We start from the raw sequence: 26,673 nt of genomic DNA on the forward strand, positions 1-26,673 counted from the left end.
TCAGAAGGGACAATCAGGAGGGACAAACCCTCCTGAGCCCTGTGCCCACAGGCTGCTGAGCCAGCGTGTCCCCATGGGTAAGCTGATGTCCTAATGGACTTTCCACCCCCTGTGGCTGTTAATTCACGTTGTGATTTGGCTCAGAAAATTCCAGCGTGTTTTCAGACTCCTGAACATTTTCAAGAATTCACCTAGACGCTTGGAAACAGCAGGGAAAAAGAACAGGAGCATGTGAATGAATGTGATTAACGGGTCATGGTTATTCCCAGATCCTTCTCTTGAATATAATTAGTTCATTACAGTACATCCATGTTACAGAACTTCTATAAACAAGCGTTAATGTCTGTCTGCTCAGACTCTTTAAAGTCCAGATCTTGGAGAGGAAAAAATATTTGGGATGGAGAAAAACAGCAATTAGAGTTAAATGGCAAAATGGAGAGTTAATGCATAGTGAGAAAAACTCCTTTTAGTGGAAAATGTTTTTTATGTTACCTTTTGTAAGAAAATAGTTTTCTATACTTGTCAGGCTTGACAGTTAAAGTTAATGGTGTTAAAAAACAGAATACTGAAAAATGTTCACTTCAGTGTGAAAGATTTATTCCAGGAGAGTTTGCTTGAAAAGTTATTTTGGCTAATGGTGCCAGCTTTTGCCTAACACTCCGAACAAAGATCCTGGCTGTGTTACCAGCACGGGGACAGCCCCAAATTCATGATTTCCCAATTAAGATGACATGACCTATTTTCTTTTATTGTTGACCTATTGTTGACCCCTTTTTAAGAAGAATGCCACCCTTCCAATGTCTTTTTGCTTTTTTTCTTCCTTCTGGAAAAGCACACAGAGCAAGCGCTGATCTCACTTCTGCCTGGAGTAAAGCTTGGTACGTGCTGGGATACTCAGAGACGGAATTTGCGAGTTAATCTGCACTGAAAGCTGTCTGAAAAGTGTGTTGAATGGTTTCTACCTATTACATGCTATTTAGCAGAGTAGTAATGGATTGAAATTTCTCATGTCATGTTTTTACGGACAGAGAAGGCTGCCCAGGAGCCGGGCTGGCTCTCCCTGTGCTGCGGTGGAGGTGGCGGTTTGTAAAGGACTTGAGTTACAGCAGGGGCACAGCTGGGTGCTCTGGGCTCTTCACTGGTTGAACTGGTAACGTATTGGGGAGGGAAGAGATTTTCACAGCCGCCCACCTAACCTACAGACACAAAGCTGCTTGATGTGACAACCAATTTACTCCTTATCCACCTCAGTGCTTTTAAAAAAATGGCTTCTTTTTTTTAAGCCCAGTCCAAAGTGAGTAGAAGTCGAGGGCCATTTCCCTCTGACTATCAGGGAGCACGTTGAAGCGTTCACTGGATTTCCATCTACTTATGACAGTGATAAAGTAGATATCACTTCACTGTCTGGTTTCCTGAAATTAGAGGGTAGGGCCATATGTGTGGGGTTTTATTTCTGACTATGGCCCGTATTCTTCTAAAGCAAAAGCTCCTGAATGGTGTCTTGAAATCTCTCTGCCCATTGCCTCCATTTTCACCCTTCTGATTTAGTACTACTTGTTGTAATCTGGGCCTCTCAAAAATATCTGAATTCTACCTATTGAAAATCCTTGTAAATGCAGAGTTAGTGTAGATTGGCAGAGCTCCACTTGCCCTCCATGAAAAGCTGGTTGGCACCATTTGGAATCTAACCTGGTGCCTGGAATAATCCATCAAGACTTACTCCTGAGAGGCAGAGATTAAAGTCAATAGTGTTAAAACTCTGGTTTGGAGCCCACTCATGTCAGAAATTATATTTTCCTGACCTGCCATTGAGCAGGACTTCATTGCGTGTCTTTTCCAGAAGAAAGCCAAAAATGTCCAGAGGCCCTCCATGCTCCCCAAGCACACGTAGGTACAGATGCTCTATTTAATACACAGTTTTGGAATTGCTGCTCCCTCCAGCCTTCCCATTTGTCTTTGGATCCTGGAGGGCCCAGGAGCTGAGCATCTTGTTGTGGTTATTGGTTGACTGGTGGCCAAGTGTCCCAGAGTCACCTCCTTTCTGCAGGTGGAGGATGCTCCAGACCCTGGACGTGCCCTTATCTGAGTGCTTTGCTCTTTTCCCACCTCCACTCTGTGTCTTCCAGCTGCCTGGGTGACAGCACAGACATGGTTACAGATGGATCCTCAGGAAAGGGTGCAAACAGAAACCAGATCATGGAGTCGTCCCTCTAAACATCTGTGAATGCAATGTGTGCTTAGTTTAGATGTTTCTTAGGGATGTTTTTAATTCTTCAGTAAATCAACCCCTGAATGATACCCCAGTGATGTGGGGGCTGAGGGGAAGTGATATCTGGAAGCTTTTGGAAGTGTAAGGTTTCGGCATGGGCGTTTGCCTCTGTAGTGAAGGTCTGTAAAGCAGAATTAGAGCCACTCACTCTCTTCCAGCTACAACTCTTTGGAGAAGATGTAATGATGTCGCTCAGATGGATTCTGGGATCATCACTGCTGCGGCAGCAGATTAGACCTGGGGAGGAATGTTGATTATGTCCCCCTTCTCATCTGTCCAAGAGAGGCTTTGTTAGTGTTACAGCTCAGTCAGATTTCCCTGCCCTGGGAGATGGATGTGTTTTTCCTGGAGAAAATTCCACATTCCTCACATCGTGAGTCCTGAGGAGCCACATTTACTGGTGCAAGGGGCTGGGGAGAACAAGGAGGTGGCAAGAACCACGTGGATAAAATCATTAAGTTGTTACTTCGACAGATACTTCTTGAAGAGTGGTGGAAGATTATCAGATGGACAGAGGATTTGAGCAAAAATGTTCACAATGTGGTTCTCAGAATCCTTCCTAAATCCAGCTTTAAGTTCTGTATTAATAGAAGCCCCATTTCTACTGGCACTGAAAAGCTGCATCTTTGAATTGCGAGTGCGACTGCTGCAGAGTGCCTGAGTGCCCAGAGATGGAGTCAGAGCCTCATTTTGTGCTCCTATAATTCAAAACCAGGCACCAGATGATCGTTTTCCACAAACTACTTTGCTTGTGGATGTTTTCGCTGGGATGCAGGCTTTCTAGCAAGATCAATTTCAACTTACCCTCCTACTTCTCCTCTGTGCCAATAGCCCTGAGGACAAATAAAACTAACCCCAAAATGAACCAGCTTCCTTGCCCTTCCAGAGCTTTCCGTTTTGTTCGATTTATGAGATGGATTTTGGCTGATGATTATTGCGCCTGACTGGGTACAGAGCCATCTGCCTTGTGTTAGGTTTCCATGTGCTGCCCCTTCAGCCAGAACTCAGATGGCCGTGCTGGCATGAGGAGACCAGGTTCTCAGTTACATGGTAGTAACAAATGGATTTTTAAATGGAAGGAAATTATATTGTTATCTACTTGGAAGCATCACTGCAGTGCCCTGTGTGGAAAGGAAAAAGGTGCCCGATGTGTTTATCTTATTATTATTATAACCAATCATCTTCTGTGGAAAGTAGAGGTGGCCTTTGAAAGAGTCCAAAATGCAGGGAATTGAGCGTTTTTTCTTTTCCTCCCCAGAAATATGTTTGCTTTTAATGACATTTTCATCTATAAAAACTAAAAATAACACGCCTCATTAAGTTCAAAGCACTCTGGGACACAGTTTGCACTTTCTGGCTGAAAAGTTGACATTTTCCCCAGAGAGGATCGCATTTTACATTTGGTTTGGTGTTTTGTCTGCCTGCCGCAGTTTTGCGTGGCCGTGGACAAAGCAGGGACAGCGAAGCACTGTTCCCAAAACTGGAGGAGCTGAAGTCTCATTCCAGAATGAAGAGGAGTTGTTGCTTTCTCCTCTTTTTGCAGGAGGATGGAGGGTGATGCCAGCACAGCTGATACGAGTGTTCAAGCCAATTGTGCCAGTCTGTACCTGGGCTTTTCAAACCTTTGGTGTCACAAGAAGATATTTCTACCTGCAGTCCAACAGGCATTGTGTTGCAAAAGTCACTGACAAACCCCCTTCCTGTTATTTTGATTTAGTGAAGAGTGGGAATGGCTAAAAATACCTGCGTACCAAACATCTGTGGCACTTCACCGTACAGCGCTGCCATTTGGTCCTCAGAGCGGCAAGAAGTGTCATTTCCTCTGTATATGATCTCATTGAGATTGTTCCTAGAATGATATCTGAATAGGGAAGGAGATACGGTGCAGCCCAGCGTGTTGTGGCGCAGTAAATGGTGTTGCTTAATAAATGGTGTCAGATGTATACGTGGTACGAAGGGGTTGGGATGTGAGCGGGAGTCCGGCACGGAGGATGGGATGCTCGAGCGCTGGGCGGGAGGCTGAGCGAAAGCTGGAGACTTGGAGAAAGATGATTAATGGAGCCTCTGTGGTGCCTGCTGGGCTGGGTAGAGGCCGAGCTGGGGTTCTGCAGAAGGGGCTCGGGTTGCAGCGCATGAGGCTGGTGGGGGGCCGGTGAGCATGGAGGTGGGAAGAGGCGAGTTTTTGTGCATGCAGTGGATGAGGAGGACAATAGCAAGGAAAGAACCGAACCCCACTGACCTTCTACCACCTCCTGCCTCGGGAAAGGCTGAAAGCTTAGAAAAAGCAGCAACATGTGAGAATGGGAAAGCCTGAGTGATGTTAGGAATAAAATCTGCGGTGGCATCACCTGTGTAGTGTTGCCGAACAGAAGGAGAAGCCCGTTGTGCTTCATGCAGGTAGCAGGAGATATCTGTCCTGATACGTTCACAGGCTAAACAAGCCTTAAGATCCTTAGATGCTCCATAAACGTTTTGAAGTGGCCGCAGCCAGACCAGTCTGTGTTACACGTGGGATCCAAGCTGGTGCAGCTCTGGTCTGAGATCTGATGTGTTTTGTGCTGAGGTGTGACCGTGGCACCGTGCACAGGTTAGTATGTCTGTAGTAGCACTGATACACATTGTCCAGGCAATCTTCAGTTTAAATCCTCGCCTTCGTTTCTACCCAAAGCTTTGTTAGATGTGATGGGGTTTGGACTGAGCCAGATCAGCTTCTCAGTTACTGAGATGCAGTTGAGTTGCATCTGTTTTCCAGTCTCTTACTGACTGTTTTAAGGTGGGCTCAGATGTGGTTTGGTGCAGGTTCCTTTTCTTATGGAGAGCGGTAAAAGGAGCTGTGGCATTACACGCAGGTGACATCTTAGCCCTTCTATTCTTATTGCAACAACCGAATGTGTTTTTAGAATGTTAAACTGTATTTTAAGTAACTTAAATCAGATAATAATTGTCGTGGGATGGTTTTGCTATAGATGCACTCTCCAGTATTTTCTCTGTTTTCAGTGTGAGTTCCTGCCCTGATGACAAGGAGAGTTTCCCTCAGTGGTGCTCCAGAGCCGTGAGTTTGTTACATGCTGATCTGTTTTAGGCTGCACATGGTGACTAGACAGAGAAAAATATAAAAATAAGCAGCAGGAATGATTTGTGAGGGCATCTGCCGCGTAACAGTGAGTTGCTGATAGCATTGCATGACATCTTTGCCTGCATAATTAGTCACTTGTTTGCCCAAGGAGCCCCACGGCCTTTTCCCGATTTTCTGAAAGATTTTGTATGGGTTTAAAGTGTTTTTGCAGCTGATCCATCTGAAATCCCATCAGGTTAAAGGAAAAGCCACGTTTGTTGGATTATGCTTTCCAGATCCTCCAACTTCTGGAGTGGGCAGGGAGGGGAATGGAGAGGGAATCAGGACTTGAGCAATTCATCTTGTAGCTCGGACAACCCTCATCACACACTGATAGTGATTTATGAGCAAGGCTTTAATATTTTTCTGCTCTGTCTTGTGCAGGAGTAAACTTAGAGCCCCAGAAGTGTGGGGGGCGATGGTGGTACCAACACTGTTATAGAAGGGAGCTGCCAGAGCCCCCCCCAAACACCATGTGGACCTTGGGCAACCAGCTTCTTGCTGGCAGGGAAGGGATTGAATAGGTAAGTCCAGCCTCATTAATGAGTAATTTGGATGCTTGCAGTAATTAGAGAGGTTTTTTTTAAAAGGGAGAAGCCTCCAATCTCCTTTTTTGCCCCATTCTCGTTCTTCATCCACCTCTAAATTCAGGTACTATTAGAGCTTTTCCCAGTTCAGGCCATCACAGCTGCTGGTGGGATGCTGTCTGGTCTAATTTCACCTTTCTCAGCCATTTTGAAATTCAAGATTGCTGAAGTTTCCTGTGAAAATGCAAACGGCCTCTGTACCTCCTTAATCTCCTTCATTCCCTGAAGCTGCTCTTGTCTCCATCTTTCATCCAAATCCAGACAGAGGCTTCCACAAGGTCTTAAGCAGCCTTGTGAACGTTTCCCCAGATGGTTTTCTTTTCCACTTGCCTCTGCCCTTCTCCAGTCCAACCAGGAGCTGAGGTTTCGCAATACCTCGAGGGAAGGCTATTTTTGTGGTTTCGCTACATGCTTCAGAGAAAGACGTACAGAATATTTCTTGAGGGCCCGGCTTTGGGGGATTTTCAGTCTTGTCCAGGTCTTGCGCTTGTTACCAAAACGTAGATGCCGAACTGAATCAGTGAACTTCTTGAAGATTTCCTGTTGCTAATATGTTCGTGCACCAAACTTGAGACTTCTAGGGGTTCTTTTTGTGTGTCAAAACCCTCCCATCTCAGATCTGGTGAAGCCAGATGATGGATGTAGTTCAGAGGCGAAGTGAGGTCGGTCCTGGGCACATTCAGAACTCATATGCAGGGTTAAGCCTGTTGTAACTTTCTGCCAAAACTGCGATTTAAAAAAAAAAAAAGAAAAATATTTTAACAAAATACAAATTTCTGTGGTATGTATCTGCTGTTTTCTAAAAGCATCCATGCTTTATCAACAAGTCAAAGCCAGAACTTCATAGCTCAACAAAACTATTTACAACTGAAAGCTTTTCAGTTGAAAATATGTATGTTTTGGAATTGAAAATCCTTTTTTATGGCTTTCGTTTTTATGGGAACGCTGGAAAATTTCTGCTTTGGGGGAGGACTATTCTGACTAGTAAGCTTATTATTCTCAGAAGCAAAGTACTGTTTTCTCAGAGATATTTCTACCTTTTTTCCCCTCAGATCTTTTTCTTCCCTATTGCTGTTTAGACCATTTCCCTTGACTTGCTTAACTCTATTTGCAAGAAGTGGGGCTTTGTGTTACAGGCTCTTTTGCCCATCTTACTGTTTTGGGCCAGCTAAACAACCATCCTGGATAGAGCTCTGGGCTGACTGTAGCCACAAAAATGCCGGTTTTGCAGTGGACACTATTGGAAAGGTAATTTTCAGGCCTAAGATAGATATGAGCACTTTCTCCACCTGAGCCTGTTCTGTGCTGCAGTATCAGGTGCTGTGGGCAGGACAAGCCCGGGTGATTTTAATCTAAACAGGCACGACAAGATGAGAGGCGAAATGCCGAGTGGATTTAATCATCTGACAAGTGCACTGATTAACCTTAAATATTTTGTATTCAGTCCCAGGGTGGAATTTCTGCATAGAAATAAGGCCATCGGCCGTGGTGTTTGCAGCCAGTGAGGAAGGTATGTGTAAAGCTGTGAGTAATGACAGATGATGAGTTGTTGAATAACTGCATAACTTGTCAGGCACAGGAAGGTGCTTCCAGCCTCAAGTGTGGCTTTCCCATCCCTGGAGAGCCGCAGTGGGCTTGGGGATGCATGCTGCTCTCCAGAAATCGCGTGATTTTGTCTCACAAAGTGCTGCTGCGTTTGCTCTCTGCAGGCTGGGGGCTTTCCCTAGGCTCCTTCCCTTTAGAGCTGCTGTTTACAGGGCTTTTCTTTGGCAGAAACTCGGGCTGAACGGTTGTGCACGGAAGGAAGGGCTGGAGGGGAGACGGCAGAACCAGACTGCACACCCGTGTGGGGCGCCTGCGTCTCACATCTGGCCTCTTGTATTTCTTGCATGTGAGTTTAGCTTCCAACCCAGATCTGCATCCGAGCAGGGGATGAAACTAAGTTTGTAGGTGGCTTCAGTGGTCTCACACAATCTGATCTCCCAGCCTGACCTGGACGAAGTGGCAGGTTTCCAGTGACACTGAAGGTGGGTCTGGATCAGACCCGTTGCAGCGTGGGCAGCTGGAGGGTGGGGAGATGTGGTCCCTCCTGGCTCTCCTGCATTTCATCACCTGTTACCTGTCTGTGGAGAGCAAACTTGTCTCTGCAAGAGGGCTCGGTTTAACTAGACTGGTCTGCATGGAAAAGGACTTAGTGTGAGGAACTTGAGGGTTTGGTGGGTGATGGTTCCTGGCTCAGTTCTCTTTGCCGTCATATTCCAGTTATACACACCACCTCTGATGGGACTGTCAGGATCCGGCCTTGAGTTTCTTGCTATTTTGATGTCTCTGACAAAACAGCTCTTGCTCACCTTGCGTACCGAGGTAATATAGCAGGGATTCTAGCAAAAGAGGTGGGTTTGTGGGAGCTGGCGCCAGTGAGCAGAGAATGGGCTCCGAGCTGCGTTAAACGTTTCGGGTCACGCAGGCAGCAGTTGGCACCAGATGTGGCAGGGAAAATAGTATGGGATAAATTGATGACTTAGCATGGCTCTTTCCTTACCTTTGAATGCCTGGTGTTTGAAACTTAATAATGGCTTTCTAATATGTATTTTTTTGTGAAAGAAACACATCAGTTGTTTTTGCATCTCACAGCTTAAAGTTCAGTATGGGAAAGATGTTTCTTTTCTCCGCTTCTGGATGTTTAACCGTTTAATAATAATAGATAGCATTAAGAGTTCATAACATTTTATCTTTAATAGTAAGACATTTAGCTTTTGCCTGCAATACAGTGGTAAATGTGCACATTATGTACTTGAGTGCTATGCTGATGGTGGTAGAAAATGCTGGCCTGTCTCAAACCAAATAATGCATTTCCTCACAAGCCTTCAGCCACTTTCTTCTGCAGTGGCGGTGCTGAACAGTAATAGAAATACAGGACCAAGAGAAGAAAGGACAGATTGGAGATAATGGAAGCAACACACAGTGTGCAGATATGTGTGAAATACTGTATATTCAAGCTATAGTCCTTTCAGAGCCTGTCCTTCAAGCTCTTGCTAAACACCCGTCAAACAATGCTGGTGCTCAGTGTTCAGCAGACAATGCGGGGAAAGCTTGACAAACGTGATTTGTTAAAGCAGAAACTGCAGAAAATCTGGGCCATGAAAAATATAAGCCTAATGCTGATTATTTGTGGTGTGCTGGGATTTCCTGATGGAGTATTGCAGGAGAGCCGCGTGAGCTGGTTTGGTTCAAGACCTTCCCGAAGCGGTTTTGATGAGCTCCGCTGAATCCTGAGAAGGATGAAAACACCTGAAGTCACTGGTGCTGCTTCTGAAGTTGGACTTTTGTCCACTGGATTCGGGATGGTATCCCAGTCTAGAGCTGTGGCTTGCACTGGGATAGTAGGGTAGAAATGGGTTTAGTTAAACTATAAGGCATGTTGTCTAAATCCTACTAGAAGCTTAAATATGCTCCCAAATCTGTGGTGTCCACATTAACTGTAGAAGCCTGGCTGCAGCCATCCTGTATTGATTTAATCAAATGCCTCTCCTTCATGGCTGCATTCAAATTCCCACAACCTTTAAGGAACAAAGCTGCGCAATGCACTGGATTCTTTTTGCTTGATAGTATCAGGCAGGCTTTTCACCATCCCCGTGAGAAGCAGCAGTCACTACCTGCACATGACAGGAGAGAAGTATGTTTTAAAGAGGAATATTAATAATAATAGCAACATTAAAGTGTGGGGAAGGATTACAAAGGTAATTTCAAGATCTTGCTCAGTAATGCAGGCTATTAACAAAAGATAATCACCTTTAAGTCAGTCACCTTTAGCCCTGGAGTAAAATGGAGGCACAATTATTCAACGCGGTACAAAAGTAATTTAAATAGAGATGGATGAACCGTCAGCTCTCTCAGTTCTTGCTTGGGAAACCAGCCAGGGACGGGTCCTAAAGCAAAGAAAACGTGATGAAAAAAGGGCAGCAATAAGTAAATAATTCCTGCTGTACTTCTCTCCCTTTTCCACCGGAGCCAAAGTCATTCACCCTATGGAGTATAAAAAGGGAAAGGGGGAAAAATAGGAGAAATGTGTTGAAAAGCAGTTCTTTGTGTTCCTTTTATGAGTAGCATTTAGAGGCTCTTATGCTCCAGACTACCGTAAAAAGTCTAGATCCATGTTCTGCATCAGCGTCTGTGGCTGAGGAGCAGCTTGAAGTAAGAGGTGGGATGAGTTTCTTATGGAAAAGGTGCTGTGTCTACTGAACGAGGGCTTGGGAGCCAAGGGCACTGTTACCAGCATGACCAGAAAGATGTGATCACAGGGTTTACGTGTATAGGGAACCTAATAGTTTGTGTAGGATGGCTTCTGAGCTCTGCCTTGCTCATTGTGTTGTTTAAAAGGGTCATTGGAGTTTTATGCTGGGAAGAAGGAGCATATAGGCTCTAGAAGAATGCATAAGGTTGCAGAAGTGACTTTGAAAAGTCTGTCAAGCTGCAAAGATGAGCAGTTGGAGCCCTTGGAAATGCCCAAGGCAGGACATGTGAGTCCTCTGGACAAGCTGACACTGACTTCCCATCTGAGCCTGCATTCAACATGCTCCTAAAATTCCCCCTCATTTCCCTTCCCACAGAAAGAAGCACTGGAGCCGAGCATCCGAAACCTGTCCGTTGCCTTCGCGTTGCCTCTGTCAGCAGCAGCGGGGATGACAGGCAGGCAGCGAGGTGAAAAAAGGCTGGGCGAGCCTCGTGGCACGTGGCGCAGCCTGACCCTTGCTCTGGAGCGTCCGGGAGAGATTAGCAGGTATGAGAAATTACAAACAGAATAAATTTGTTGGAAACAAAACTGAGAGTTGCTGTGAGAGGCATTGTTAGGGGCTGCTAATTCACTGAGCAGAGGGAGGAGAAGCTCCATTCCAGCCCAGAACAGAGTGGAATGAATTCCGTGTTTCTGTTTTATGTCCTGTCTGTGCAAGCGAGGGGCCTCGTGTGCTCGTTCCTGCGCCGTTCCCGTGTGGCTCTGTCTGGATTGCTGCCTGCTTTGGCTTTATAAACAACATGGTAGGAGCTCGGTGTGTGATTATTCTCAGAGATATTATCGCAGCCTTAGCTCTGGTTACTAGTTTTCCATTGCACAGCTCATGTGCAGGCTCCTTACCAAAGACTCCTGGGCCAGTGGCCTGCCTGGGTCTAACCTGTGTGATGCAGCAGCCCCAAAATCCTGGTGTGTAGTGCTGCAACCCTCCATGGGCCAGAGTTTGGGCTTCGGTGATGCTGCTGCGGGAGCCCTTCAGAAGCGTTGGAAGGACGTGGGAGAGCCTGTGAATGTCCACCTCGTGTTGCAGTTGCTGAGCATTGCCGGGCGACCGCCAAGATCGGTGTGGAACTGGCGCAGAAAAGCCTCTCGCTGCACCGGTGAGTGGAGCGTAGGAGGAGGCAGGGAACAGGGACCAACTTTGAGAACTAGGATCAGCTTTGGAAACTGGGACCAACTTTTGCAGCTGGAGACCTCTGATGGCAGTGTATCAGCCTGGCTTTTGCCCATGTGTGAAGAGGGCAATGCCTCTGCACGACACAGAGCGTTTTTGGAGGCTGGCAAGGGTAACGCCATGGGCAGAGGAGCGATGGGATCCATCCCTGCCCGTTGCACAGCTCAGTGAGTCAGAGGAGGGCTGCGCTGCAGCTGAGATTCCAGTGCTGTCTGGAAATTCTCCATACATCCATCAGCGCTTGCACCGTCGGGGAGTCTGAACCTCGGACTTGCAACCAGAGAGGTAAACATTTAGGACCCAAACCCAGGATGACATTAACCAGAGCAGAAGCCTTTCCATCCCATTGCAGGTCAAGCCTGGTTTAGGCATTTCAACCCAGAATTTCTCTCCAGGGTTATTAGGGAAATGGTGCCTGCTCATGGCCCTTCCCTTCGCCCAATAAAACCTTGTGCACACACTCCATCCACCTCCTACTTCAGGCTCATGTTCAAGAGCCTGGTGGAGAATATCTCTAAAAGACAGACAAATTAGCCTTGTAAAAACCAGACTGAAATGATAGTGCATTTATTGCGCTCTGATGTTAACCCTTGGTGTGCTGTACCTAGGGGCAAGCTCTCAGCCCACCGTATGCTCGTGGGTTTTCTGAACACCCTTGGCCTCTGACTCTGGTGGGTTGAGTGCTGCCAACTGCACCAGACCATGGGGGCTCCTGGAGGTGTGGGACACGACCTGCTGCCTTCTTGCTCCAGCCATGTGTTGTAGTAGCAGTGGAATAGATGGCATTGAGTTTGTATTGGAAAGCAACTGAAAATCAAATCCTTCTTGTGTTCTGTTCATCTGAAGCCCTAAGCAATTTGTGAGTTTGCTTTTGATATCTATTACAGCAGACCTTTTTTCCATAGAAATTGCTCTCAGGTTCTTGATCAGCTCGAATAAACACGATGCCTTCCCGTGTCAGACGGGCTCACTTCAACCGTAAATCTGATGCTGAGAAATGAGATTTCTCCCCTGCTCCTGCGCTGGCATCAGAAGAGTCAGACGATGGCGATCCGTGGGGAGAGCCGAGCGCGGCATCGCTGGGCCGTGGCTGCCTGTGCGGACGCTGGGCAGGCTGTCCTCGGCTCACCAGAAAGGCAGGTTTGCCCTTCACATTCTCATTTAATTTGTGGTGGATGAGCTGAAAGAGCTGCAGACTGTAACAGGGAATTAGGAACCATCTAACTCTACTACATTCGGCTAAGCCAAATGAGATAACATCATAGCTCCTGTTACTTGTGTTTTAGTAGAGAGAAAAAAAGTGTTTTCCTCTTTCGAATGTCCTAGGAGAGGGGATGTGGTGTCTACTTTGTGCAAGGTGCTAACAGGCTGGTGCTAACTGACCCTTCTTGTCTGGGAGCCAGAACTGTTTTTAAAACCGCTAAGGGGTGACTCACAGCATCCATTATTTACTATGACAGATTGAACACCACCTACTGCTGGTGGCCGAAATACCGAGACAGCTTAGAACAAAACATTAAAAAAAAGTATTAATACTGAACTCCTGCTTTTGATGGCTTTTAGTATTCGTGGTTTTGAGCTTTACTCTGCAGCCGTAAAATTTAGAAGAGCGTTTAAAAAAATTAAAGCTGAGATTTTCTTAAAATCACATGTTTTCAGATGCAGGGGACTACAGAGTAAAGCTCCAGATATAATCCTGAGATTTGGCAGTGCTTTTTGTATCGTATTAAGTGATGGTCTACAGCACCCGTTAATTACTGCGGGCTGAAAAGTAGTTCTGGCTCCCGACGGGTCTTCTGCTCATTCTCAGCGTATAAGTTTCTCCAGTTCTTCTGGGTAAGAGGGAAATATCAGTTTCTAAAGGGCATAGGTACAAAATTACGCAGTGATGTAACCTACATTCGGCTTGAACACTATTTCAAACTGTTTTGTTCAAAAAGTGAAATTTGAGTATATGCTACTAAAATGATCTACAAACCTCTTTCTGAATAATCATACAGGTAATTTAGTCTTTATAAGCCTCTGTGTCTAATCTAAAATGACCAGCGGAAGAGAGCAGGCTGCTGGTGAAAGCAGGTGAGAGTCAGTGATCCGGGCTTTACTGGTGGCTGCATCCAGGATCAAGCCACATTTCTCCTCCCAATCTTCTGCCAGCTGGATGCAGGTACCCAGGAGAGGTGGTGTTACCTGGCAGGTACAGCACCTGTCTGAAAATAACTCTTTTTCTAATGTTCATTAAAATTTGTCTGTTTTTGGACCCTAGTCAGTCGCTCCCCTGCAGTGCTGTTCTTGCTTGTACTCTCTGAGTTGTCTGCTTAGACCCCAATATGTTTGGGGCAGCTCCTCTCTGTCCCAGGTCTGGCACAGGGGGACCCTGCTCCAACCTGAGGCAAAGTCTGTAGTTAGGCTAGGCTCCCTTAGTCTCTGTCCAGATGGATTTATGGCAACTGAATACGTTGTCCTTGACCACAGCAGAGACAACCTGCAGGTACCATTGGAGATGCTGCCCCGTGGCTCCCTACAGATGTGGAGGAGAGCAGCAAGACGTGGCTTCCTGGGCAAGAAAGGTGTTGTTTATGCCACAGAGCTGTCAAACACAAGTCTTAGAATGCAGAAAAGTGATTCTGGCCTCTCCTTCTCACAACCAATTCCCCATTAATTTTACAAGCTCGTGGGCCTGGCTCCGCCATTGCCAAGGATCTGCACTGACCATCATTCATCACTGAGACATGGTCGAGAGGAGACGGCCTCAAATTGTACCAGGGGAGGTTGAGGTTGGATCTGGGCAACAATTTCTTCCCCAAAGGGCTGTGGGGCATTGGAACAGGCTGCCCAGGGCAGTGCTGGAGTCACCATCCCTGGAGGGGTTGAACAGATGGAGATGAGGTTCTCAGGAACATGGGTTAGTGCCAAGGTTGGGTTAACAGTTGGACTCAATAATTTTGAAGGTCTTTTCCAACCAAAATGGTTCTATAGATGTTACCTTTTGCTTTTTGGCGGGGAGCTCAGAGTGAAGACAAGCAGCACTTTCACAGTGATCCCTTGGGGGAGTCACTTCTGTCCCGTGGAGCTTTGAACACTGGAAAAGCAGCAGCAATTCACGGTGCTGGGGGGGCACTGGGGCGAATCCCTTTGGAAAAGCTGCAGAAAAAAGGCGATTTCTCTTGCCTGGGGTTGGAGAGGAGAGCGTTCACCTGTTCCCCTTTATCGTCCCCGCTCCAGCAGCCGGTGGGTTCGTGGGGCTTTGTCTCTGCGAGTGCTGACACGTCGCATCAAGCTGCCACACAAACATCAAAGGGCTGGCATGTGTGTTTTCTGAAGCAGCTTTCTAGGTTTTACTGGGCTATAAAATACAGCGACGAGGGTATAAAAACAAAGCTGTGATGGACTTAGCAGAGAGCCAAAGCAAGCGGGGAGAGAAATGATGAAAATGAGGAAAAAAGGGTTATGAGCAGGGAATGATGTATCAGCTCCGTGTCAGGAGGAACAGATTTTGTGTGTGAAGAGCATAAAACTGGTTTAGTCATTAAGAAAAAAAAAATAGAAAAAGAAAGAAAAAAGAAAAAAAGCTTGATAAAAATGAATAAAGGAGGGAACTTCAAAGCATAAATTTCCTGACTGTGTGACACTGATGTTTTGAACAGTTGTTCTGTGTGAGATAGCAGCAGTGATTTTAATGAACTTTAAAGAGCAGTATAAATAGGAACAAAAAAAGAAAGGCGATCGCATTAGCACAGAGCTAGGCACTGAGCTAATTGCCTGAACAGGATTTAAATGACAGGTTATTATTTTTTTATTTATATGTATAAACCTATTTTTCTATTTGGGCTTAAGGAAAATATAATAAAATAAACTTAAGCACCTCAATTTGGATTTCCAACAGAATCAAATGCGCGGTTGATTTCCATGCAGTACTTGAGCTGCCGAGGCAAAGGGCAGTGGGACGGGGGTAGCAGAGAAAGGGGGAGCCTTTTGTTGGCGTATTAGGGCGCTGAGTGGGTAGAAGAATTTGATGCACCATCTCCCTCTGATGTTTCAAATGGATTTCACAGTGCAGCTCCATGGGGACTTGGAGGATCAGAACGATCCGAAATGGGAAAAAACAGGTCACCTTGTACTTGGAGTGGGTCACCGTATTCCATCCTAGGCTGGGGATATTCTTATGCTTCGGATTTTCAGATTAGAGCGCTTGTTTTGCTATTCCACGGGCTGTCGCTCAGGGGAGGGAAGGGAAGGATGCTCCCGCTCCTGGTCTTACCCACTGTGAGGGATCACTGATGCTTTCCTGGGTTGATATACTCTCCTGAAAGTCAGCTATATATCATGGACCGGATTTGCCTGTGGGTTTGACGTTTCTAGTCAAACTTTTCTCACCTGTTCTATGGTTGGTGGACCAAGAGCCACTGCTGTGGAGATGAGCAAAGGGAGCCAGCCCTCAGCATTTGGAATGTTGAAAGCATCCCGGCTTGTATAATAATTGAGTTGTCTTGTTAGAGAAATCTGTGGTCCTTCAAGAACTGCTAAGGAAGTTAATTAAAAATTATAATCTCTAATTGGGTATGACTGGAAAGCCAACGTCTGGTGTGCCTGAGTAGAACAAATTCAGATTGCAATCACTGCTTTTGAATTCCCATCCCAGCTTCCCCCTCGAAGACTCCGAAGTTTTGATCCCCTCCAGTGTTAATGAGCTCATCAGCTGTCCCCAAGGCCCATCAGCACTCTGCTGCTTGTAAAATAGGTTTCTTGTGCGCTGGTAAGAAGTTCACACACGACAGCCGCTGCTCTCGCATCCTCTTGGTGTTCCATTTCTCCCTGGAAGAAGTACTTGCTGGGCAGCATATTTCTGTGCTGACCCCGACGATCCTTGGATTGTTTGCCAGAAACCAACAGCTGAAGGACGGGATCATCTCTCTGATACATCAACTACAACTCTGGTCATGGGTCAGAACAGTAGAGTCTGGAGAAAATCCAGCCCATCTCCATCAGCTCTTCCAGCTGCTGCCTCCATCATCATTTTCCTCCTTTGATTGGACAGCAGCGTGGATTCAGAAACCCCCAACAAAAAACAACCTTCAGTGGAAATGTGATTAATCCTCCCTTGACTCCAAATTTGTTTTAAATTAAAATTCTGGAGGAGTCCATGTGCTTTTCATATATATTCTTCCTCACTACGAGAAGGACTGGCCCAAGATGGACGTTTCTGAGCTGCTCAGATGGCACCATACTAGAGTGATTACAATTATCAGCACTGAGATTAAGGGATTTGAGTTGAATAAAGAGGGAACTGGGGAAGGAAAAAGCAGAAGGAAAGCAGAGGAGAAAGGAAAACACTTCAGTACCTTCACTTGCAACATAGAAACAGCATGCCCTTTGTAGTCCATTAGCTTCTGTGGCCTGCTTAATTTTTAGTGACCTTAGTCTTAGATAGCATGAGAAGTCCTTTAAAGTGTGTGCACAGTTGAAGGAAATGAGCCATCTTAAAGCAGAAAAGAAGCTCCACAATTTTGCCAGCTTCTAGAAACCAGCCTGAGTTAAATGCTTGCTCGAGGTTGCTGAAGGTTCAGAGAACATAAAGGCTCTTGACTGGCTGTTTGTAGAAGATTTAATGGGCCAGTCTGTTCTTTTTGGCTGTGCTGAACTGTGTATTCCTGAGCCAGGCGCTCTCACTTTTTCAGTGCCGAACAGCTGATGCAGTCATTGGCGCTGACTTTTGGGAAGTGCTTGGCCTTGTCTGGCTTGAAGCTACTGATCCCCTCTCTGAACATTTCAGGTGGGCCCTCAAAACAGGGACATCCCAACTCACTTTTCAGACCTGTGTCTGGTGCATCTTTCTGCTGAGCCTGGAGGGTCCTCATTCAACAGAGGACGTGCCCTGGGTTTTCTCATTAGTGTCAGCAAGGAGGATTACTTTGATAGGGGTTTATTCATTAAGACCAAGCACCTTTACTCCACGTGTGACGTGCAACATTGTCTTTACCTGATATTAGTTTTGTTCAGAGTAGGACCTGTTCACAAAAACCTCTAACATTTCCCGCTCAGCAGTCCTGTGGTAGCAGGATACCAAGATCTTTTTACGCTCTACTGAAGGATAGTGAGTTAAGCCCAAAGGATTCGTAACAGGAGACCCTGTCCAGCCTCTCCAGCCCCTGAGCTGCAGCTGGGAAAGGCCAAGGCTGGGCTGGAATGTGCCCCGAACGGGTTGAGGTTTCTGCAAATGCAGGTTTTTCTGAGCTTGGGCAAACTCTGACTTTACAAAAAGCTTGTAAATCGCCCACGTTTTCTTAAGGACAACCACAGGGACATCCCCAATAAAAATGCCTGTACCAAAGTGGGAAAGGCGGTGAGGCATTTTTAAGGAAAAAGTTGCTTGAACTGTTTAACTTTAAGAATGTTATTTTTGCTTCTGTCCTCATCCCAGAAAGGGGCAGGTCATTTTAGATATAAATTAAAGAGAAAATATTGCTGGAGGCAGATTGTTCACCTGTGAAATCTCATCTCAAATCATTAAAGTTTGGCAAAGTTGTGTAAACAAGTGAGAGCGAGAAGCATTCGGCAGCTTTAAAACCTGATAGTGTGTTGCAAATATTCATAGGCAATTACATCAAAATAACAAGCTTTAAAGAATATTAAGGAAATTTATTATTAGAAGAGGCCAGAATTTAAGTCGCTGTCTTGTGTTAATGTGCGTATGCTTGCCTTTCATTTCGTGGTCACCCACTATTTTTTTCAGATACCCTATCAGAATATTGTCAAGCGTTCAATGGTAGGACATGAATAGCCTGGGTAAAGGATGTGCTATCGGATGTTTATGCTGCTCCCGAGAAACACTCCATAGTTCACTGACAGTAGTATCTTGGGACTCTTTATCAGCAATGTAATAACGCAGATATATGGTAAAATTCAAAACATATTTGGTTTGGAGCTCTGAGATCTAGAGCTCTGCGATTCACTGCCAAAGCAAAGCTGTCCCAAAATTGACCCGAAGAAAGTTCTTGAACGTTTTGGTGAAGTCCTGGAAGTTCAGAATAGCAGAGGTGAGAGGCAGCTTTCATCTGCTAAATGTTCTGTGCTGAACCCCACTGCTGAATTCCAAAATACTTCATTGTCTCTCGCTATTTCTTTGCACTTGTTGCAATCCTTTTTGCCCCCTGAAAACTGGGTCTATTCCACTGGTCAAAACAGAGCAGTTTTGTATTATTCTGACACCAAAAACATAATAATGAAGTGAACTGAAATCACATTTTTTTCAGTGGATTACTGAGAGGCAAATATAAAATGGTATTACAAGTAATACCTCATAATTGCAATGGGAATCATAGAATTGTAGAATGGGGATGATGAGCACCCTTAATCGTGCCTGGCAGCTATGTTTGTTAATAAGAAAACAAAGCAGAGTCATAATGTGACATTTTTCGTGTTATTTTTAATGTAGTCTACAGTTTTCAGGGTAGATTTTAAGATGGAGCAAATAGCCTTCATTGCCTCCAATATAAATAGGCTGCTTTACACCAGCCAAACCTCTGACCTTGTTTTGCTTTAAAAAAGCTCTTTCCTCCCCAAAGTCTTGCAGTAGGGAAGGAGAGCGGATCTGTGGGACTCTGGTTCGTTTCAGTTGAAACTCTGTGCATTAATCATGGGTTTGACGCACTAAATGTTTCTAATTAACATCCAGCTTAAAACCACATGTGCTTCAGCCCAAGTTCAAACACTGGAGCTGCACAGGTAACCTCAGGAAAACCATGAACAGATGGCAGCACATGGCTGAACCAAAAATGAGGCAAGGGGCGTTTGTCCACTACAAGCACTTGGTGCTGGGGAGGCCAAACCTCGAATCCTGGGGCCAGTTTTGTGCCCCTCATGCCAAGAAAGCCCTTGAGGTGCTGGAGCGAGTTGAGAGAAGGGAACGGAGCTGGTGAGGGGCTGGAGCACAAGTGTGATGGGAGCGGCTGAGGGACCTGGGGGGTTCAGGTGGAGAACAGGAGCTGAGGGGAGACCTTCTGATCTCTGAACTGCCTGAAAGGAGCTTGGAGCCAGGGGGGGTCATGCTCTGCTCCCCAGGAACAAGCGCCAGGAGCAGAGGAAACGGCCTCAAGTTGCGCCAGGGGAGGCTGAGGTTGGATCTGGGGAACAATTTCTTCCCCAAAGGGCTGTGGGGCATTGGAACAGGCTGCCCAGGGCAGTGCTGGAGTCACCATCCCTGGAGGGGTCGGACAGATGTGGAGATGAGGTTCTCAGGGACATGGGTTAGTGCCAGGGTCAGGTTGATGGTTGGACTCGATGACCTTGAGGGTCTTTTCCAACCGAAATGATTCTATGATTCTACAAAAGCAGAAGCTGGAGCAGCAGTGGTCATTTAGGGCTGTTGGACGGGCTGTGTCCCAGTGTCTTGGGACGGTTGTGCTCAGGGAGGAGGGCTGAGTGTGCCCCACAGACGCAGGTGCCATCGCAGCCTCTCACTGTGCTACTTGCCTGGGGCAGGATGGTCCTTGTGGCCGAGGTGGCTGTGACTGCTGGAGTGGTGACACTGATGTTTCTGGGAGGGCATCAGCAAGGGCGGGTTTGTGGGTATCTTTTGGATACCACCAAATCTTTTCCTTTCTCAACTCGCAAAAATCAGGTTTGCTGCAATCAGGCTGGCATGGTGGCTGCTCATACACCTGCCCCTGTGGTAAAGTCTCCCTTGTATCCTTTTAGTGCTTTTAGTGCGGTTCCTGGAACTGCAGCGTCTCGGGAATAGCATTTGAAAATTGCCCATCATTAGCGTGCCGAGGAGGAGGTAATGCATGTAAAGCATTTGACCTCCTCCTGGCTCCTGTGGCTAGGACAAATTCTGATCTCATTTGCAGCGCCGCAAATCCAGAGTATCTACATTAAGCACATTAAGTTTAGTGGAGTTACTCTGAGTTTGTACTCCTGCACCTGGTAAATGGAAGATGTCACTAACAGCCTTTTCGTGACCCAGGGGGAGGAAGTAATGAAGGCAGCCGGCGAATGAAAGGATAAAAACTGTTCCCGACAACAGGACTTTTGCGGGAGTGTGAAATTTATTGGGACCTGCTGCATGCTCAGCATTTTTTAAAACTAGCTCATGCTTTTGGTGCTGGAGGTATGGAATTAGGAAGCTTACTGTAGTTATTGAGTTTTTAAAGCATGTCAAAGGCTACATGGGGCCTACCCGGAGAAAAGGTTGGTTATGGATTAACAGAGCAGTTTGAGAAAAGATAAAGGATGGAACAGGGTGGGTTTTTAATTTCTCATTTTCCCTCCTTTTTCTGAGAAGGGAAAAGTTGAGCAAACAGAAAAGAAGGAAAGAATGAAAACTAAAACCAGTTTCATGCACAATTAGTTGGAGAAATTAAATATCCCACAAGAAAACAATTGCCACATTTTTTATTCTCTCTCTGCATGTGTAAAACACCGGTGAAAGATCCACCATGCATTTCAGTTTGACTAGTCCCTCCACACATTCCAAATCCAATATCGCTAACGATTCTCAGTATTAAAGAGCCATTTCATTTTTTCCAAATATACAGAAAATTCAAAACATCTGGAAACTGAGGACTTCTTTGTGTGCAGCGTTTCCAGTCCGAATCCCGGCAAACCCAGAGAGAACCTGCAGTGTCCCGGTGGTGGATGCGGCAGAGAGCCCTGATTCACATGGTGGAGGAGCCCGACTCGGGTGTCAGATGCACCTCAGAGATGCTTGTGTTTCTTCATTGCTTTTTCATGGGAGACGGCCAGATGTGGTGTCATCTTTCTCGGAAAAAACATAGTTGGTTTGTTGCCTGCGTGCATCAGATGTTAATGATTGACTGTGAAAATATTGTCAAAATATTTAAGGTTCCAGTGAGGACCCATATTCATCCATGCAGGGAGGTAAGAAGGGACTGTTGGCCCTTTGGCGTGGTTAATCGTGTTGTATCCATCCCGCTGGATGCTGCTGTCCTTGTGGGGAGGAGGGAAGAGCTGCTGTGCAGAGAGAGGCAACTCCTCTCCCTTCCCGTGAATCTCTCTGGTGTGGGTCCCGTTGTCCGGAATCACACGGACCCTTCATCTCATCACTGTGCAGCTGCATCTCTGCTGGGCACGTGTGGGTCAGCAAAAGAAAATGCCTTATAATTTGGGATGGGGGAATCCTGCCATGAAATGAAGCGTGGAGAGCGTAGTAAGAGTTACCTGCCGAGGGCTGAAAGGATCTTTTCTCATTCCCCAGGACCAGACTCTTCTGCCCAAACACAAATGCCACCAGGTGAACGAATAGCCCCCAGATCCATGTGGACAGAGACCAGACCCCATGTGGTTCCTCACCTTGTAAGGTCCCTGCCTAAAGTGAGCAGAAATTAGCTCTGAAAGTGCCTGTTTTTCCCTGTTTCATGTCTCCTTTTTTTCTTCCAGGCTGTGTCTTTGCTTATTTACTCTTTGTGTTGATTTTCTCCTCCACGTATTGTGCTGTGAGGTTTGATTTCAGGGCAGGCTGAGTCCTCGGCTGCTCTCTGTACACTGCTCAGCTCTCATTCCAGAAGTGCGTAAAGCCTCTCATTTGTCAGTATTAGACTTAATTTGGACAAAAATGCCACAGATTAGATGTTTCTTGCAGGACCCGGTTGTCAAATAATTTTAAATCACAAACCAGTTTGTCACTTTACTTTAGATTCTCAGAAAATCCATGCTGTGCCTTACCACTCGGTAAGTCCAGGGAACACGCACTGGGATTTTCACAGGAGGAAACCCATAGCTGGTGAAAACCTGAGGTCGCATTTATTAGGAGGTTCTGGAGCTCTTTCCTTGCTGATGTCAGGTAAGAAGTATCCAGCCGAAACTTATGCAGGTGTTCGGGGAGAAAAGGGATGCGATTGAAAATATTTTCCGAACACAAAGGTAGAAGCAGTTCATGCCAAGCAGCACAATTGCTGTACCCCGCAGGATGCTTTGCTGTGCTCCCCATGCGAGCAGCGATGGTAGATGAAGGGAAATACCATTAACTTGCAATACTTGAGTGTATGAAAATTAGTAGGCGTTTGCTGTACAAGCCTTGTTTGACTGAATTTCCCCTAAAAGCGCATTTGACAAGCCTGGAAGGCAGCATGACGCACAAGTGCTTCTGTTTGCTCCCTGTGCAGCTATTTCCCGCAGCTGCCAAAGACCCGACGAGCTCTGGGCTTGGGCAGGTTTCTTCCAGGTCTTGTATTGCAGAACATGTTAGACAGTGGCAGCTCCATATCTACCAAAGGGTTTGGTGGCTCCTGTGCCATCAAACAGGCTTTTAATATAATGCTCTCGGAAATGAGGTGTGGCTGGACCGGCCCCTCATTCGACTAGTCCTTCATATTTTTTTACCAGATTGGTGTAAGACACCTCCCTCTCCCCAGTTTGTTAATACAGTCGTGTTTCTTTCCATAGAAAATAGTAGTCAATAGTGCAGAATAAATGACAATTTACCAACAACCTTCCAGTGTTGAGCTGCTACATGCTGGGTGTCTGGAGCAGCCATCCAGTGTGCTCTTAAAAGAGGAGAGAAGGTTCTTCAACAGAAAGTATGGTTGGTTTCTGCCTTTGTGGGGTGATTACTTAACTGGCTTCATTAACAAATATTAATACCTGATTGTGCCAAATGGGAAACAGCTCTGTCAGTCGGAGTCAGACACGTTCCAGGCTGTATCACAGACCCTGTAATTTTAAGAACTGAATTTATTGCAAGATGCTTTAATGCGAAGTATATTAAGAACAAGGAAGCCAGAGCTTCTGCAAAAGGTCCCATGTAGCTCCTGAGTTTCCGTGACAGCCAGAGCTGCCAGGCCCCAGTTCGAGCCGTTATCTTGAGGACGCGGTTGGCTCTTTCCTGCCGGCGTCTGGCCCAAATCCAGAAGCACAAACGAGACTGAAGAAGTGGGTGACTGCAACCACTTTCATTATCTTTTCTTTTATGTCAGCCTTGTGGATTAGCTTGGGTTGGACAAAGCCGTCCGAGGGGCTGAGGCGCTCTGTGCGTGTTGAAGGCTTTGTTAGGAGGGGTTTTAACACTGACTTGCAGCAGCCTGAAGAGGCTGAGCTTCTGCTGATACCCAATTAGCTGATTATCCCAAAGGGAATTGAAAATGAAGGTTATCTTTCAACTTGTGATGAGCTTCCAAATAAATATTCAACATGCATTTAATAAGACAGTTTTATGCATTATTTAAGTATCAATTGATGGGTAGGAGACGAAACACTACACTACTGATGCTGAGGTCTGAAAGGCAAGGGCAGAAATCTGGTGAATGAGTCATTAAAGGAGATTTGTATCACTCATTTTACTGGATCACTGTTTACATGTTGATTATGAAAAGAATTTTAGCAAGAATTCATTTCTGGATTTTGATTGTTTGGGTATTTTTTTGTTTTCAGAGCATGAGATGAGCAGGCGTACAAAATGAATGACACAAGTAGGGAAAAGTGGACATCAGGGCAGGGGTGATCAGGCTACAGAGCAATAGTGTACCCTGTTCAAATGAAGAAACTGTGTGTGGCTGGGGGCTCTGGTATGTGCTACTCCAAGGACTGATCTCTGTTGGGGATATCTAATATATCTGCCAGTGATACTCATTTTTGACCTGTACTCTTCCCTCCCTAATATTTTTGCTCCTCCAGTCCAGGTTACCCAAAACCTTGATGAGATGCTTTAACGTGGTCCCATCCCTGCCAGAGACCCAGGACTTGGACCAACACACCATGGTTTCAACACCACGGACATGTCATTGAAAACTCTTCATATGGGGTAACCGGGATCAGCCTCTCAGTGCTGGGGGACACCACCTGGTTAATTAAATAAACCGGTGACCTCCGAGATGGGAGTGAACACAGAAATGAAAGGAGGAGAATGGACTTTCTCCCCAGCGCTTCGTTCTTCAGCTGCCCAGTGGGGCTGAGCTCCCGGCAGCGCAGGGTAGGTTCTGTTTTCCCTAACACCCCGTGGTATTCCAAATATTATTTCATGCTTTTTTTTTTTTTAATTTTAAAAAAAGAAAGGCGCTAAAATAAAAACAGAGGGTCTGTCCTGCTTTCTGGTACTTCCTTTTTCGGCTCTCTCCGTTAACAAATCTATTAATCTAGTTGGGATTATTTGTCTTGCCTCTTACAAAACGTTTTTCCCCCTGAAGGAAAAACTGCCAATGTATTATGAAAGGGAGGTCAGATCCCAGTGCCCTTTTCCTTGTTGATTCAGTGTTTGGAGAGAAAACTTAAACTATGTTGGTTTTTATTTAAAGGATGCTGTTGAGAAATAAGAACTTGAGTTCAGTTTTCCTCTAATTTTCCCATTTTCCCTCTTTCACTCAGTGCAACGTGACCTATTTTCTGTATATACGTGGTTTCACAGCCTAATTTATCTAGTACTGAGCGTTTGCGTTTTCATTACTTTTAAGAAAGATTGTATCTTCATTTTAATTGAAAAATCACCTGTTTTATTGGAAATATAAATGATTGCCAAATGTTTTCCCTGATATTTATGGAGATTTGTTTTAAAGCCTCTATTTTGCATCTAGTATTTTGATGCTGCCTTTAATTTGGTGCACGGAGCTATATTTCTTAATATCTTTAAATGATCTCAAGCATATCAAAAAGGTAGATTTTTCAAAAGAGCTCAGAACTAGAACTCTGAATAATTGATTTTTTTTACTTTTGGTTGTTAAACTAGAAAAATGTTTCTTAATTTCTTTCCCATCACACTAAGAGGAGGATTATTCAGCAAAATAAATAGAATACCCAAAATGTTTAGTTTGATTCATTTTACTTCAGCTGCGTGCTCTGAAACCATTCAAATCCCTCTTTAAAAATTAAATGCTGATGATTCTTTGAAACAAATGTACCTAGGAAGGAAAACTTTAAACATTTCGAGACATCTTCAAAATACTAAGTAGGAACATTTTTTCTTTTCCCAAATATGCCCATTTTTTCTCATTTAAAGAGCTTATGGCCTCTTTCTTACCATGTAGTATTTATCATGGGTTTGTTCCCATCTGTGGTTCCTCTGGACTCCCTAAAAATTCAGCAAAGAAAAAGAAACATCTCTGGAAAGTGATTCAACCCTTCTGCCTTTCTCTAATAACCATAGGGATAGCACTCCTAAATTATGTTGTTCATATATTTAAGGTCAGAGGGGACAAACCTGGTCCCCTGTTAAGCGCAGTGTGTATTCTGTAGTGCTTAAGCAGGCTTGTGTGTATGTTCAGGGTGTAAAGTTTTTGTGTTATATAGCAGAGGCACTGGGAAAGAGTGGGGTTCATCAGTGAAAGGCATTAACATCAGGAACAATATGTAGATTAGTCTATATTAACAACCGCGTTCATTTAGATGATGCTGATGAGCCAACAGAGGAGGTTCCTCCACGGAGCGAGTGTTGTACCAGTGACCTTGGCTGGGGACAGGAGGTCACACTGTGAGAGATGGTCACACCGTTAGGGGCTCTGGATGCTTTTAAGGTGATGTAGGCATTAACACCATGTCTAAGCAGGGTCATTCCATCCTCTTAGCTAAATCCATTTTGCTATTGCTGCTGGATACCCTGAAATACCACATTGTGTTTTGTCTGGTGCAGGCAGTTCAGCTGTGGGTGAACTGGTGCTTGTAGGAAATATTTAGAGATTCAGGCAATGATGGAAAATATTTAAAAACAAGGTGTTGTATTTTTCTTGTGGGATCTTTGTGTAAGTGTCTGTAAAATGTGAGTTCGCTGCTTATTTTGGAAGGAGGGCTAACAGCGTTTTTATTATCTCTGAGCACGCTAAGCTGCTGAAGTGTAATGTAATTAATGAGGCCATCCTCCGTTAGAGGACAGCGGTGAGAGCTGTTGCTAATTACTTCACAGGCACCAGGGAAGTGTTGCTGAAACAGGAGCTCTCAGTGCCTGGAAGATGGTGCAGGAAGATGGTGATTCTTGAAGTCCTTCTTCTTCCTGCTCCGGCAGGGGGATTGGACTAGATGATCTTTCGAGGTCCCTTCCAGTCCCTAGCACTCTATGAAGTCCCCAGCTGCAGCATCGTGTGCTTTTGGTTCCTGCTGCAGGAACGATTCTGCCAGCGACCAAGGGAACACCAGGAGAGCGGCTGGAGCTGCTGCTGCCTGCTCAGAGCCTGGGCCCAGGGGACTTCATTGGCTCAATGAGCAGATATTTGCTTACACCAACATAATCCCTCTTCTCTGCCAATATGTGATAATGCTGGGGCGTCTGAGGACAGTCCGGGCCATCTGAGGACAGCCTGG

General features: G+C 45.5%; 1 long non-coding RNA gene across 3 annotated transcripts in view; it reads left to right on the forward strand.

The window, feature by feature from the left end:
- The window catches only part of LOC136109453 (uncharacterized), a 90,703-nt gene that overhangs the window by 11,414 nt on the left and 52,616 nt on the right, over positions 1 to 26,673 (forward strand). Inside the window, exons 1-5 of one of the 3 annotated variants that reach the window (XR_011741812.1) lie at positions 5,291 to 5,321; positions 5,769 to 5,908; positions 10,582 to 10,751; positions 20,970 to 21,312; positions 21,650 to 24,358. This is a non-coding gene — a long non-coding RNA (uncharacterized lncRNA). Of the gene's footprint in view, positions 1 to 5,290; positions 5,322 to 5,768; positions 5,909 to 10,581; positions 10,752 to 20,969; positions 24,359 to 26,673 lie in introns of those variants that run through there. The other 2 variants (XR_011741811.1, XR_010652503.2) reach the window with 2 other exon arrangements.

The sequence above is a fragment of the Patagioenas fasciata genome, chromosome 18 (assembly GCF_037038585.1).
Source record: "Patagioenas fasciata isolate bPatFas1 chromosome 18, bPatFas1.hap1, whole genome shotgun sequence".
Classification (NCBI taxonomy): Eukaryota; Metazoa; Chordata; class Aves; order Columbiformes; family Columbidae; genus Patagioenas; species Patagioenas fasciata.